The 15,495-nt window shown below is 43.2% G+C and overlaps 1 long non-coding RNA gene across 1 annotated transcript; it reads left to right on the top strand.

Annotated features, from left to right (window-relative positions):
- The first annotated feature begins 570 nt into the window (after positions 1–570).
- Positions 571–5,804, top strand: LOC310746300. The gene is made up of 3 exons (XR_014540600.1): positions 571–690; positions 2,759–2,944; positions 5,730–5,804. It is a non-coding gene; the product is annotated as an uncharacterized lncRNA (long non-coding RNA).
- The last annotated feature ends 9,691 nt before the right edge of the window (positions 5,805–15,495 follow it).

A 15,495-nucleotide genomic window follows, 5' to 3' on the forward strand; every position in this document is an offset into this window, starting at 1 on the left:
GACGCCGGCTTCTGCTTGCTCTGCTGGCAATTTATCAGCAAGTGTCTAGTTTTGGTTGGGGTTTTGCCTGATGACTAAAAGGAGTTGCTCTCCCTCGCAGTTCATGGCACGGTTAAGATACACTAGTGGTGGAGAAACACTTGTCTGTGGACTGGAACTGCCCTGTAAAGACTTTTGAACCAGCCCAGTAGCCTCTTATTATTTTAAGGAGCTATTTTTTTTAAAAAAAAATATCATTGCTTAGAAGTGCTCAGCGACAATCATTTGTCTTCCAGAGTGCTTGGCAATCTGCTTCGCTTGTGTGGCGTTGATACATTTTCCTGTTAATCATTTGTTAATTTCTCACTTTTCATTGCATTTCCCTGTCACTTTCCTAACCGCAAGAAGGCAGTTCTTTTTTAGAAGTAGATTTGTTGGGCTTGCGCAACAGAGCACTTTAATCCAGGTCAGAGGTACTGGAAATATCAGTGGAGGGGTGCCAAACTGATTAATTAATTAATTACACAAACCTATATTTCCCAGCAGGCCCTTGAGTCCCTCCTGCAAGATACTGACAGTCTAGATGTGGTTCTTAGTTTCTGTTTCATGGTCTCTCCGTTTGTGAGACTGAAGGTGGAGCAAATAGTTTGTTGCTGTAAGTGAAACAGTATGACCCCACAGCAAGCCTAGAGCTTCCTTGTAGCCACCCATGTCCCTCTAAGCAAGAAAAATAAAGAGGAAAACCATTTTCTTTATTTAGAACGTGCCAGTTTACTGTATTACCATTTATTATTTAGCGTTTAGGTGTCAGTGCCATTGCATTAAGTGAACAAATTGCAAAGGAGACTAACAAAGCAGCAATGAAGGCTGCCAGAAAATCAAATGGACCTATTGCATTTACTCCTGGGGTAGGAAAAAAAAATACCAGGCACCTGACAAATTTCATTTTGTACATTACAGCTCTGTTGAAAGAAAATGCAAGCAAAGAATCCTATTTGCTGGTATGTCACCTGTAAAACAATTGGTGCATGTCTGAGCAACACTTATCAGAAGCAGAAATTCAGAGATCTTGATGACAAGGAGAGGGGAACAACTGAAATGCATATGAAAAAATGAAGCCAAATATTCTTCATGTATTCAATGCATTTAAAATATGTCGTTTCCTCAATCGGCAGGGGACTGGGGTCCCTTCAAACTCCATGAAATTAATATTTTGTAAATGGCAAGACAGCAGACAAAGCAGTACAGGAAACACCACAAATGCAAAATATTTCCCACAGCTTGGTCCCCAAATCCCTTTTTTTTTTAAATAAAAAAATCTTCCTCATGAGCCGAAGTGGAACAAACACCACTATTAAGTTCCGCTGGTTTTTTCAGATGTGAGCATGTGAGCACAGTGGAAAGCCATTTGTTACAAGCCTCACACCCCTGCTCCATCCAAGCAAACAAACGTCCTCTTAATATTGCATGAAATCAACTTATATAAAAGTTTTACAGCTCTGAGGGAAGGGAGATGAAAGAGACTTTCCAAGTTGTCAGAAGATGAAAGCTGGAGGTGGAGTGTCAGGGGGACTTCCTGTCCAATTGCCTATCCTTCTGTTCTTCAGACATTACTAACTGGGCATCGCTGGGGGCACCTGCTGAGGGTGATGAGTCACAGAACAAGCCAAGAGCTGAAACAAGTAATAATCAGGAAATATAATCATTACGCAAGCAAAGTTCCAGGTTGAAGAGGAGGCCTTTTTGCCCTTCTTGTTGAAATGGACCAATAACTAGCCTGGGTGAGCAGATGGCCAGCCCAGTACCTGGAACCCATCCCCTGCTCTAGCCCTGCCTTTCACAACCTGTGGGTCCCCAGATGTTGTTGAACTACAACTCCCATCACCCCTGAGCTCTGGCCTTGCTAGCTAGGGGTGATGGGAGTTGTAGTTCAACAACATCTGGGGACCCACAGGTTGAGAAAGGCTGCTCTAGCCCAACCTTCCTCCACCTGATGTCCTCTAGGTTTTATCAACCTCAGCTCCTATCAGTTCCAGCTGGTGTGGCCAATAGTCAGGGATTGTGGGTGTTGCAATCCAACAACATCTGATTGCACTGGGCTTGGGGAGGTTGCTCTTATCTGGTGGCTCACAATTTGGGGCACCTGCACAAAGGGCTTGGGGTTCTTGGTAGCGTCTGACAGCTGGTGAGATGGGAGCCAGCTTTAAGGAAATGGTAAGTATACCTCACCAGTTAACCAGGCCTCGCTGTCCTGATTGATAGACTGTGTACCCATCACAGAACATCACAGCTGCTTTTCTAAAGAAGATAGGGCCAGCTCTAACATTAGGCAGAGTGAAGTGGCTGCCTCAAACAGCAGATGCTGAAGACAATGGTGAGGTGATGGAGGGTAGGGCAGTGTGTGTCATTTGGCCTGTCCTAAGCTAGCCTGCTAGGGATGCATGTGGTGCTGTGGTCTAAACCACAGAGCCTAGGACTTGCTGATCAGAAGGTCAGCGGTTCGAATCCCCGCGATGGGGTAAGCTCCCGTTGCTCGGTCCCTGCTCCTGCCCACCTAGCAGTTCGAAAGCACATCAAAGTGCAAGTAGATAAATAGGTACTGCTCCAGTGGGAAGGTAAATGGTGTTTCTGTGTGCTGCTCTGGTTCGCCAGAAGCGGCTTAGTCATGCTGGCCACATGACCCAGAAGCTGTCTGCGGACAAACGCCGGCTCCCTCAGCCAGTAAAGCGAGATGAGTGCTGCAACCCCAGAGTCATCCGCGACTGGACTTAGCAGTCAGGGGTCCCTTTACCTTTAAGCTAGCCTGCTATCCTTGGGTGCAATGGAGGAAGCTGTCTTGTCACTAATTTTGAAGACTCGGCGGTCAGTCTGGTCAGCTTCTGGATGTGGAACAGCTGGAAATATTGTCCATCTCAAAGTTGGTGTTGATAAAAGGAAGGATCCGAAGCTCTTCCTAGAGTGAAATGTAAAGTGAGATGAAATTCACTATTGCTCAAGGACAGTAATAAAACGCAGCAGGAAGGAGGGTTTCAGAAATGCTCTCATGCTTAAATCTTCACAGGGAAAGTCCACCAGAGCTAAGTAACCAAATACAGGGAAGTTTTCCACTGCTGAAACCCACACAACACTGTCTGTCCTGGGAAATACAGCATTCCAATCTTTTGTGCTTTAACCACAGTGAACAAACAGAGGCTCTGCTTTCAAGTTGAAGGTTTCTTTTTTAACTGTTTTTAATTGCAAAGAGAAGTTTATAGTCTGGTAATATATAGCCCCGTAAATCATCATTAAAATGCTTTGAGTCATGAAACAATAATAGGAACAAAAATCAATGTGTGTATATCGAAAGCAAGAGATTTATACATGACCTGGGATGATAGGACAAGAAAGCCAATGTTTACCATCTTTAAGAATAGCTGTGTCATTTGGAGGGGGTTGTTTGGGGGGAAAAGCATGACTAATAGAATCAATACAGACGATATTTAGAAATTCCTGGGTGGGATTTGTGTTCTTAGACTTCAGGTGAATTTGCAAGATAAGAATGAGACTTTCAGTAAATATAAATCCACTGCCCAGAATTCTAACTTTTTCAGCTGTTTTAAGAATACACAGTTATGTTGATGTTTCCATGGTTGGTGCCAGAGACCAGACAAATCCAGCAGATTCTGCTTCAGTCTTGGTTTCTGAATTGTTGGAGGGAGTCTTGTAGGCATCTTGCCCAATCTCTTGCTTGAGGCAATGAATCCATGAACCAAAATGAGGCAACTGCCTCAAGCAGCTTTCATCTTTTAACTATTTTTTCAACAATTTCTGGTTACCATGACACAAGCAATTTCCTTTGCTGCTTTGCCCATAATGCCTTGCTTTGAAGGACACCTAGGCCTTCCTCAGAGCAAGACAGAGGGGAAAGGGTGTAAGTGGCTGGGGAGCAAGTAGTTAAGCTGAGCAGTGGGGTTTGCCTCAGGAGGTGCAATGTCTTTGTTGTTGTTGTTTTTTAGTCGTTTAGTCATGTCCCCGTGGACCAGAGCACACCAGGCACTCCTGTCTTCCACTGCCTCCCACAGTTTGATCAACCTCATGCTGGTAGCTTCCAGAAAACTCTCCAGCCATCTCATCCTCTGTCATCCCCTTCTCCTTGTGCCCTCCATCTTTCCCAACATCAGGGTCTTTTCCAGGGAGTCTTCTCTTCTCATGAGGTGGCCAAAGTATTGGAGTCTCAGCTTCAGGATCTGTCCTTCCAGTGAGCACTCAGGGCTGATTTCGTTCAGAATGGATACGTTTGATCTTCTTGCAGTCCACGGGACTCTCAGGAGTCTTACACTGGCCTTATAGAGCATCTCCTCTGCCTGAAGAGGAAGGGCTGTGTTGAGTATCTGCAAGATGTATAAAGCTGCTCCATCAGGTTTTATGTATGCCCCATGCCCTTCGGCTGAGGAAGACTGCAGATCTCTCTGCCTCCTGAGGCACCCCAAAACCTTGGAGCTTCCTTTTACAAATATCTAATTTTATGGGAATGGCCTTTGTCCAATGCAGACCCTCCAAGTGTCCCTATTTTCCAGGGACAGTCCCAGATTTAAAGAAGCCATCCTGGTTTTTTATTTGATCCTGGAATGCCCTGTTTTTCCTTAGGACATCCCTATTTTCATTGAAGAAATGTATGTAGTTATAAGACCCCCAAGCCAAGGAGATAACTAAATTACAACCTTTAGAAGACATAGAGCGAAGTTTTTTAATGTTACATATTTTATTCTATGTTTATATATGTTGGTAGCCACTGGGCAACCCAGTCGGGGGGGGTATAAATATTAGTATTAGTATTGTGGATTAGGATGTCCCTATTTTCACTGAAGAAATGTTGGAAGGGTATGTTTGTCCAATGTACAGAATTTTCACTTCTCTGTCTCATTAGGCCTTCAAATCTTTCCTTTTCTTTTGGCAATAAATAATATATAGGCCAGTATCTGATGAGATGGATGAAGCTGTCTGTTTTATATATATATTTATATATTTTTCTTGCGTATGTGCCTAGCATCGCAATCATTCCTGTGTGTTGAGAGAGCTGAGTGACACTTTTTAGCAGCTCACTATTTATAGGGTTGTGGAAAGGATGTCTATTCCAGAGGCTTTTACCTTAACCTAAACCAGGAAGGCACTTATAAAATTGAATTGGCTGCTTAGAGAGCTCATATTCTATTGTAAATTACAATCTATAGTTCTGTCTACTGCCGGACCATCAGGAGATCACAAAACTGCACTGATTCTTGTTTTCTGATTAAATTTAGGCTACTATCCTTCTGTGCCAGATTTCTTTAAAAAGAAAAGAAATAGGCAGAAACATTGTCAGGAAATATATTTTTATAGGAACAAAATTCTATACATAACGCTAGAAACAGATCTCAAATTCAGCCTGCTATAATTTGGGACTAAGTGTTATGGAGATAATGCAAATTTATTTTTGGTTTAAAGAGAAGGATATTTGGTCTGGCATCCTTCCTATGAAAGTTGATCATGCCGCTCAAATGTCATTTGTCAGGAACCTGCGGTCACCTTGTTTGTCAATACTCTTGCAATGTTCCTGATCTTAAAGACATAAACTGTTCTATTGCTGGATTTGACTGCAGACACTTGCCTCCAGAGATCATTACAATGATTTCTAAACAAGCACTGAAATGCTAAGTACCTCAAATTACCCAACATTTCCTACAGAATGTGTGATTCTTAGGAAATACCGTACATCTTATTTGTATTGGAAGTACAAAAGCCGAGATCATTCAGTTAGTAACCTAAGAATTAATTCTGTTAATAGTCAACCAACAAAGGGGTGGTGGTGGTGGTGGATGTGCTGCCTAGCAACTGGTCAGAATGGCATGATCCTTGCTGAGGTAAACTGAGTTCTGATTGGCTAATTAGTGTTGAGGGAGTTTTCATTTGAATGTTCGTTGTATGGACTGACAACTAGGCCTGAATTACTAAGGACAAACACTCCTCTGTTTATTTCTCCTCATATGATGTACCATACTTTTATTCTTCCATTTACCCAGTAAAGTATTATGCATTTCTCTTCTCTCTGTATTCCATCAGTGTTATTTAAGGGACTTTGCTAACAAGTGGGGTTTATGTCTCTCTCACTGTACTTCCCTCATTTTGTGATATCCGTCCCCGCCATTTAGGACAAATGCTTGAGATCTTTGTCCCATTTCTGTAAGTCACACATGCTATATACTGGCCTCAAAGGAATGGCTGTGAGGAAGAGACCTGAGATAATCACTGAACAATATTAGCTTTGAAGTACAGTATGGTGAGGGGTCCTTTTCTGATACATCATATCTTCCTTTTCAAGTGACTCCTGCCCTCAATTTTGTCCCTGTGTTACTTTTTTCCTTCCCAAAAGCAGAAGAAAAGAGGCATGCCCCAAGGCACAATAATGTTTTTGCACGATAACAGCTCGTTCACATTTGCTGAGCAGAATCCATATATCTCCCCCTAAGTTTGCACTTCCTTAATGGAGAATATTGCACTCCAAGCACTCTTTGGTATAAAAGGCAGTACTTCCTCCAGACAACACATACTTGGCAGATGAGATTGTTGGGTGGAATTGCTGTGCGAGAATCACAGGCATGTATTGGACGTTATCTGTGATGTCATGGTACAGATAATGAGCGGTGCAACTTCCTCCCTCAAATGTGTTCAGTTTTGCGAAACCTAGCCAGCTATTGGCTATGTACACCCCTGCTGTTCCAACCCTGAACACTATAGTGATCAAAGCTGCTTTGAAGCAGAAAACAAAACCCAACGGGGCTTTGTGAGTGCAGTCCTATGCATGTTGATATGGGGGAGGGATAAACCCTGTTGGACACAGTGTGTCTTCCCCCTGAGAAAACATGCATGGAATTCAGTTGCAAATGGATCTATTTGTTCATCCAGCCTGGTACTGTCTACTTTGACTGGCAGTGGCTCTCCAGAGATTCAGGAGGGGCTGTGTCACTCACCTTACCTCTGTCTCCCTGAGTTTCACACAGAGCTCTAGTGTACAGCACAGACCTACCATGCCATCCACTGCTGACAGGAACATAAGGAGAGCCGCTGGATCAGGTTAATGGCCCATCTAGTGCCACATCCTGTTCTAACAGTGGCCAACCAGGTGCCTGTAGGAAATCTGCAAGCAGGATTCAAGCACAAAGGCACTTTCCCTTCCTGCAGTTACCAGTAACTGTTATTTGGAGGTATTGCTGCCTACAGCTGTAGAGCTGTGCTGCTGATAGAAGTAGTACGACTCATGCAACACATTGGCGACTAATATACACACAATAATTACCAAAATGATTATACATTCTTTATCAATCTTCCGAGAAAAATACAAAAACCTTATGCAAAGCCACAGAGACTTGTGAACTACACAACCTAAGATGAACTTATAATGTCTGATTTCAATGGATTTTTCAAGTACTTTTTAGGTAAGTTCATGAAGATACCAACAAAAGGTAAGTTCGGGGTTGTTCACAATACCGAGAGATGCTAGTGAAGTTGTAGATGGATGTGAATGAAGTTGTACCTGTTTTGCACCTGTTTCGCCCTGGTAGTCTTCGTGAACTTACCTAAAAAGATAAAGAAAACAAAAGACAGAGTTAAGCCCTTGAAAAGTCCACTGAAATAAGACATTCATATAAGTTCATCTTAGGTTGGGTAGTTTGCAAGTCTCTGTGGCTTTGCATAAGGTTTTGTATTTTTCTCAGAAGATTGATAAAGAATGTATAATCATTTTGGTAATTATTGTGTGTATATTAGTCTCCTACAGCTGTAGAGCCAGAGCCTAGCCATCATGGCTAGTAACCATCAATATCCCTCCCCATGAATTTGCCAGATCCCTTTTTTAAAGGCTGTTGGCCATTACTGGCTCCTATGAGAGTATGATCCACAGCTTAACTATGCTCTGTGTGAAAAAGAGCTTTCTTTTATCTATCCCGACACTTTCAACATTCAGCTTCCTTGACTGTCCATGAGTTCTAGCATCATGAGATCGGGGGAAAGCTTATCTCTACCCACTTCCTCCATGCCATGCATAATTCTATAAACTTCTTTCATGTCCCCTCTTGCTTGTCTTTTCTCCAAACTCCAAAGTCCCCTTTCTTCATAAGGGACTCACCCCGTCCCCTTGATCATTTTGGTTGCCATATTCTGAACCTTTTCCAACTCTACAATATCCTTTTTAAGGTGAGGCAATAGGGTTGCTTATGCCCGAGTCTCCAGAGAGCCTCTGCCAGTCAGTGCTGGATATAGACAAATAGTCGGCTTCCTGTGACCTCTACACAGACTTGACCTCCCTTGAGAACCTAGACTTTGGTTTTTACTCATGCCTGAAAGAGAAAAGAACACAGTGCTGTGCCTTTAATCATGAACTTCCTGATCTTTCACCTGTTTGTATGGTGAGGTCACACTAGAATTCACTGGGTGTAACACTTGTTTTGCTTGAACTTATCTACAGTAAAGAGTCTGGCAATGATCTACTACTTGGAAGCCTTTTTATTGTTGGAGATTATCCAACACAACACTTTATTTTTATATTTTATACTTTTTGAAGAGAAGGAAGAGGAGGAGGAGGAAGAGGAAGAAGAAGAAGAAATCAACCACCTCATCTAGATGGGCTGCAAATGGAGCTGAAGATTCAATCCTACTTTTTGCCTTGAATTGCAATGGTTGCTTTCCCAGCAAAGACGGAGGCCAGCTTCAGATGCTGCACATAGTCACCACTTCATGCAAGCACTGAATTGCTTTGCCCTTGTAGGTTCGATGTGAACCACCAGAACACTGATGTGCTCCGTTCTATCCTGTTGCTACAATGGATCTCTTGTCCCTCTCACAGCTTCTCCTACCCTGGTCCTCCCTTTGGTCTATCTTCTGATGGAACAAGCAGGGCCCAACAGCAGCCAGCCCTACCATTAGGCAGAATGAGGCAACTGCCTCAGGCAGCATATACTTGGATGGGAGTAGCATTCCCCTAAACATAGTGTGAAGATCAGGTGACTAGATTTACTGTCTAGGTGCTGTTGATGGGTAACTCCAGGTGCCCTCTGCTTTTCATCTTTAAGCCAGACTTGGATCAGACAACCCATGAAATAGACAATATCTTCAGTCATAGAGGAATGTCCTCCAACAGCCCTTCAAATAGAGGGCTGGCCTCTGTAAAGTTGGACACAATGACACCCTAAATGGTAGAGACTGCCCATATCATCTTACCTTTAAAACGTGTGTTTGGAACAAGTGCATTAAGATGATATCAGCTATCAGAAATCCAGGTATTTGTTTTGTGGTGTTCTGTTGGTTTTTTTCCTAGACAAATGATTTAGAAAAATAAAATCAATGCAGTGCTTTTCAGCTTGCTGGAATCTTAGGGAAAGATGGTGCTCCTGTTTATACAATAAAAACCACTGTGAACCTTTTAGACCTCGACATGGCAATGAGCTGTTTAAAAATAAAATGCTGTGGAGCTATCCATTCTGCAAGCAGACATGCAGTTTTCAAGAACCGGTTTCATCCTGATGAGATGTCATGAGGCTCTGCTCATGTTCAGCAAACCAGGAAGGCAAGAGACTAGAAACATGAAAGGCACACAGGACTGGCCCACCAGACAGAACAGATGTACTATACCAGCTTCCCAGCAAATGGGTTGCTATTGTTTACTAGGAAGCAGGAGACAGGTGAGGCAGTGAGTAGGTTGGCATGGTGCAAATGCACTGGTGGAGCCAATCTAGCCCTTCTGCTGGTGTGCTTACAGCATGCTGATCTCCCCACCACCTCATGACTCTCCTTCCCAGTAAGCAATTGGGCAGAAAATGGAATTCACCCAAGTAACCTCCAGGTCTTTCATTTTTACACCTAAAGTTACATATGTCATGGACTGGCTGGATGCAGACCAGTGGTGTGGGGAACCAGCTGGGGAAGCCCAAAGGGAATCTGCAGGGGAAGAAGGCTCAGAGCCAGGGGATTGGTGGTGGAATGACAATGAGTAGTCAGAGGGAGAAGAGGAAGCACTCAGGGAGGAGGAGGTGTCGGAAGCTGAAGAGGTAACTGGGTTTTGTGAGCAGGAAGAGGCTGTGGCAGAGAGCAGACCAGAACCAGAGGCAACAGAGGAGGGGCCAAGAGAAAGAGATGAGGCAGGCTGCTGAAGAAGCCAGGGAATCTCCCCCTCCTGCTGCGACCAGCTCCCCTCCCCGCTGATCTCCCGGAACACGAAGAGGAATGAAGAAGGTGGAGCAAAGAGAGACAAGGTGAAGGAGCCTTAGGCTGCAGTGGAAGGAATCAGGGGAGGAGCCTTAGAGAGCAGTGGGAAGGCAGGAACCTTCAGTCCTCGCAATTGCCTCATTGGGGCAAAAGCCTCCTGGGAAGAGTTGCTATGATCACTAGGCCTGATCTGTTTTGGTTTCTTTGAAAAAAAGAATTAACTTCACTGACACTGGGTGTTTTCTTGTTGACTTGCCCCTGACAAGTTACAAAGGTAACCTCATCACTGCGAAGTAAGAATCTTATACATACAATTCTCAAGGGAAAGTGGGATAAGTGAAATAGACTTTAATCCCTGCTTGTATAGTTGGCATATATATATATATGTATAGTTGGCTTGTATAGTTGGTATAGTTGTGGATATGCCTGGAAGCGAAAGGAAAGTCCAATGCTATGAAGAAAAATATTGCATAGTTGGCATTCATTTTAGTTTTATTATGTCTGCTGCCTTGTCTTTTTATTGCTATTTTTCAAATAATATTTTATGTATGTGTATATTCTTATTTCTTGAATTTATATACCACTCTTTCTCCCAAAGGAGCCCACTGATTATCATTTTTGATTAAGCAGTATGTAGATCTAAATAACATACATACATACATACATACATACATGCATACTGGCCTTGGGCCAGATAGCCATTCAAATAGAGGATGTGTTTGAAATAGGGTATTGTCCTCTAGAAACCAAAAAACATGGCCAGACTACTCCCTGGTCACCATCAGCTGAATCTCCAAAGGCAAGGGAGACCAGTTATTGATGTATCTTAAATACCAAGCAGCTTCATGCAGGAGAAGGTGGGCCTTCAGGTACCTAGGTTCCCAGCCATGCAGGATTTTAAAGGTTAACACCAGCCCTGTGAATTGTGCTTAGAGTCATACTGGCAGCCAGAGCACCTGCCAAGGTGAAATGGGTTCCATGTACCTGTTGTGGCCAAGAACCTTATAGCACCAGTAATTTGAATCCACTGGAATATCTGGGAAGTCTTCAAAGGCAGCCCCAAACAGAATACATCACAACAGTGTGACATGGATGTTTCTAGAGGATGGCAAAGAATGGGCTGGACATCTGGTCTGCTGGACTGAGTTGGACATTCAAAGCTAGGGCCCAATGTAAGAGCATCCGCAAGTTGCGAACTTGAACTTTCTACCTTTAGGTACTGGTTCTAACACCACTTCTCCATCCATCAAAACACCACCTACCAACAGTCCTTCCATCATGTTGAGATGGCACTTCAGTTTGCACTCATTCAACCCATTACCGATTCCAGCGCTGATTCCATACATGTTCCAGTCCATAGTTTCTCATCGCAGGCATTGCCTCAAACTTCCTTGTTATGACACTGAAACACAGACATGGGCCAAGCAACCTCTCCATATAAGCAAAGCATAGGCAACAGGAGGCTCGTTTCAAACAGGAACATTATTTAGAGAGCTGTAGAGGGCAAATTCAGTCATATTCATTCATGCCACCAGGTTTCCCTTAGGGAAGATGCAAATCATTTATACCCAGACAACCCAACCAAACAAAAGAGCAGAAATAGGAAAGCATCGCAATTTGTAGCTTTAAAAACCACACATGATGAGGGCAAAAGATTCAGCACTGAGTTTCACAATAAGGACAGCAACCATTATTATGTCCCCATAATTAAATATGCATCTGAAGTCTTTTTAGCATAATCTAACGAAGAGTTTGCCCTCTAGCTCCCTCTGGTGAATTGCCACATGTTGTTGATTACAGCCACAGGACAACCGAGAATAACAACAAAAAATCTGAATCCACCTAGAATGGCCATGATGATGTCATAATTCACAAGAGCTGACTTTTGAGCAAATAAGTTAGTGAGGTGTTTTTGAACTTGGAGAATCTGGGAACTAATGGTTTACAAAAACCAAGTTTCTAGTTCTCATTGTAGTACAGAAAATCATGAAATACAAAAAGTAGACTTGGATAAAAGCTCCGAAAAAGTTATTTTCATTCTTTCTCTACTATTATCCAAAATCTGGACAAAGAAAACCAATTAGGAGTTTTCTAGTAACAGAATTTTAACTCTGCATTCCACATGCTCTGGGAATAATAAAGATTTTACATGCATATTTAGATATCAAAGCAAATGTGTTCCTATCTTGCTGATGGACTCAACTTCAGAAGGGTTTAGAGGAGTTTAGCAAAGATGGCAGAGAATTTAGGCCCCAGTGTGGTGAAGTGAATCAAATTGGGATTCAAGTCTTGGAAGCTCACTGCATTACTTAGGGCAAGTAAGCACTGCTTGGCCTCACAAGGTTGTTGCATGGATAAAATGGGATAAGCAGCACCATGTCTGGGCAACTTGGAAGAAAATGGGGCATGAATGTGATAAACTGCCAAGGCTGAAGCAACTGGGAAAAGTAAGAACTAGGGAGGTGGAAAGGAATTAGAGATCAGAGCTGTATGGTTATCAGGCCCAGGCAGACGTATGCAGACTTCTGAAGGCCTCATCTGCTCTGCTACAGAACGTTCACAAGAGAGCATATACTTGTATTCCTGTATATTTTGTTTTTTTAAAAAAAAATAATTTTTATTAACTGGCCAATCACATCAAATTAAATCACATCACATAAATTCCAAATTACAAAGCCAAATTTTTAAATTTTGTTGGGGGAACCCATACTTCAAGATCCAAAGGGGGATTCAGATCATCTTCTTATTACTGCGTTAATGTCCAAATCAGTCCAAACAAAATTCATAATTCTATCCAGTCTTATCTTGGTGTTTCCACATCATATCTTGTTCATATAATTTCTATTTTTCCTTTACGATCTCTTCTGTTAGTCTCCTTAAGCCGATAAGCAAAATAATAATCCTGTGTGGATTTCCCATTCCTCCACTAAGTCCAGATGGTTTCCATATATCTCCTTCGTAGATAACATCGCTCTTTCCATCATAAATTTGGCATTTGTCGCTCTTAAGTCCCACTGAGAAGTTGATCCACGATATGTAAACAACTCTATTTCTCTCTTTCTCCTCCCAGACGCAAGAGCTCCAACAATGCCTCCCAAAATGGCGACGGCATTTTTAACTGCGTCATTCCAAAACTCTTAGCTTTCCAGCTTCATCTTGAAACATTGCTTTGGTTCGAAAGTTTATCTCCACACAGCCTTAAATCCACAGCTTAAGTCCTTAGTTTCTGACTCATTAGGGGAGGGGTTTCTTGTTAAATCACATAAGAAAAAGGAAGGCAGGTTTTCCCCCCCCCCTCGCCCCTCAGTCATACCGTATCTTGACGTATCTTCTCATATTTTATTCTTGTCTTGTTATCAGAGATCTCTTCTGTCAGCAGTCTTTACTCCCCCTTTTCCTTGAAGCACGTGCAATTTATCTCGTCCAAATTGTTTCTTTTGAAGATGCTTGCAACTAGCGGCGCGACTCAGGGACGGCGTCCAGGAGTGCCGAAATCCCACAGGAGGGCTTTGTGCCTAGTGCCCCCACCCCCACAAATTTGGGGGTGGTATAGGGCACAGCAGGCAAGGGCCGTCCCCCCCACAATCCTGGGGGGGTTAAGGAGGCTAATTACCCCCATCATAGCCTTCAAATTACCTCGTGTGGGTCGGAGAGATGTTATTGTCAGCCATCTTCCGATGCGCCACCTAGTGGCCCCCCCCCCGTATTCCTGTATATTTTGAATTGTTTTCTTAAAGAGGAAGTTTTCTTTTAAGAAAATTAAAAGGTCTTAAATTTTTAATCTCTTCCATTGGTAGAGAAGTTATTTGGAACATTAATCAGGAGGAGAGCAGGGAACACCTAGAAAGTTATTGTTTAACCCAAGATAGTCAACAGCGCTTCAGAGCAATCATGCCTGGGCATAGCAGACTCCTTTCTTATAGCCTTACAATAGCTTGTTGGCAACAGACATTGTAAATGTGAAAGGTGAGCCAGGCTCTGGATATTATTATTATTATTATTATTATTATTATTATTATTATTATTATCCTGCCATAGGATAATGGGCACAACAGCATTCTCCCATCCCACAGTTTTCAGCACCTGGCTTTCAGAGGCACGCCGCTCCCACAGTGAGAGTAGAACACAGCCATCAGATTTAGTACCTACTGATAACTTTATCCTCCAAGAATTTGTATGATCCTCTTTTAAAGCTGTTCCAAGATGGTGGCCACCACTGCCTCCCATGGAAACAAGTTCCATAGTTCAACCCAGCAGCTTTGTGATTGGGTCTTTAGAGCAGTTTGGATGGGTGAAGCACCACTTTAGCTAATGGGGCCTCCTGCTGCTGCTGTGCCTCCGGAGCACGATTTCTGTTCTCATCCTGAAGCAAAGTTCTTAACCTGAAGCACTATTTCTGGGTTAGCGGAGCCTGTAACCTGAAGCGTATGTAACCCAAGATACCACTGTACTAGGGACGTTGGTGGCGCTGTGGGTTAAACCACAGAGCCTAGGACTTGCTGATCAGAAGGTCGGCAGTTCGAATCCCCACAATGGGGTGAGCTCCCATTGCTCGGTCCCTGCTCCTGCCAACCTAGCAGTTCGAAAGCATGTCAAAGTGCAAGTAGATAAATAGGTATCACTCTGGCGGGAAGGTAAATGGCGTTTCCGTGCGCTGCTCTGGTTCGCCAGAAGCGGCTTAGTCATGCTGGCCACATGACCCTCAGCCAATAAAGCGAGATGAGCGCCGCAACCCCAGAGTCGGTCATGACTGGACCTAATGGTCAGGGGTTCCATTACCCTTTACCTTTTACTAATACTACTATAAGTGTTCGGTGTTATGTAAAGCACAATCATAGAAGTGTACAATAAAGTCATTGGTAGCCTTATCCTCCGAACAATGGCTAATGGTCAGGAATGATTACAGCTCTAGTCGAGCAGGTTCTGGAGGGATTCTCCATCCTTGTGCTAGAAGATATTGCAGATTGGATGTCATCTGATTCCCAGATTTGAGTCACTGACACAACATAAGCCGAAATAAGTTGGTGACGAAGGCTGCAACCCACTGTATGCTTACCTGGGAGGAATCCCATTTGAATCCTGTGGGACTTACTTCTGAGTACATATGCACAGGATCAGACTGGAAGAGTCTCACTTGGCAGCCTTAGAGTCTTGGCAAAACCTTGGCTTTTCATCTGCAGTATAAGGCTAATGACATGAGCTTATATTGCAGATGTGTTGTGAGGGTCAGGGTGGCCAGCTGAAAAAGAGGGCACTTTTAACAGGTGTGTTGAAGAGTTAGTTTGTCAGACTAGGGCCTAG

Source organism: Podarcis filfolensis, assembly GCF_964270895.1.
Source record: "Podarcis filfolensis genome assembly, chromosome: 12".
Taxonomy (NCBI): Eukaryota; Metazoa; Chordata; class Lepidosauria; order Squamata; family Lacertidae; genus Podarcis; species Podarcis filfolensis.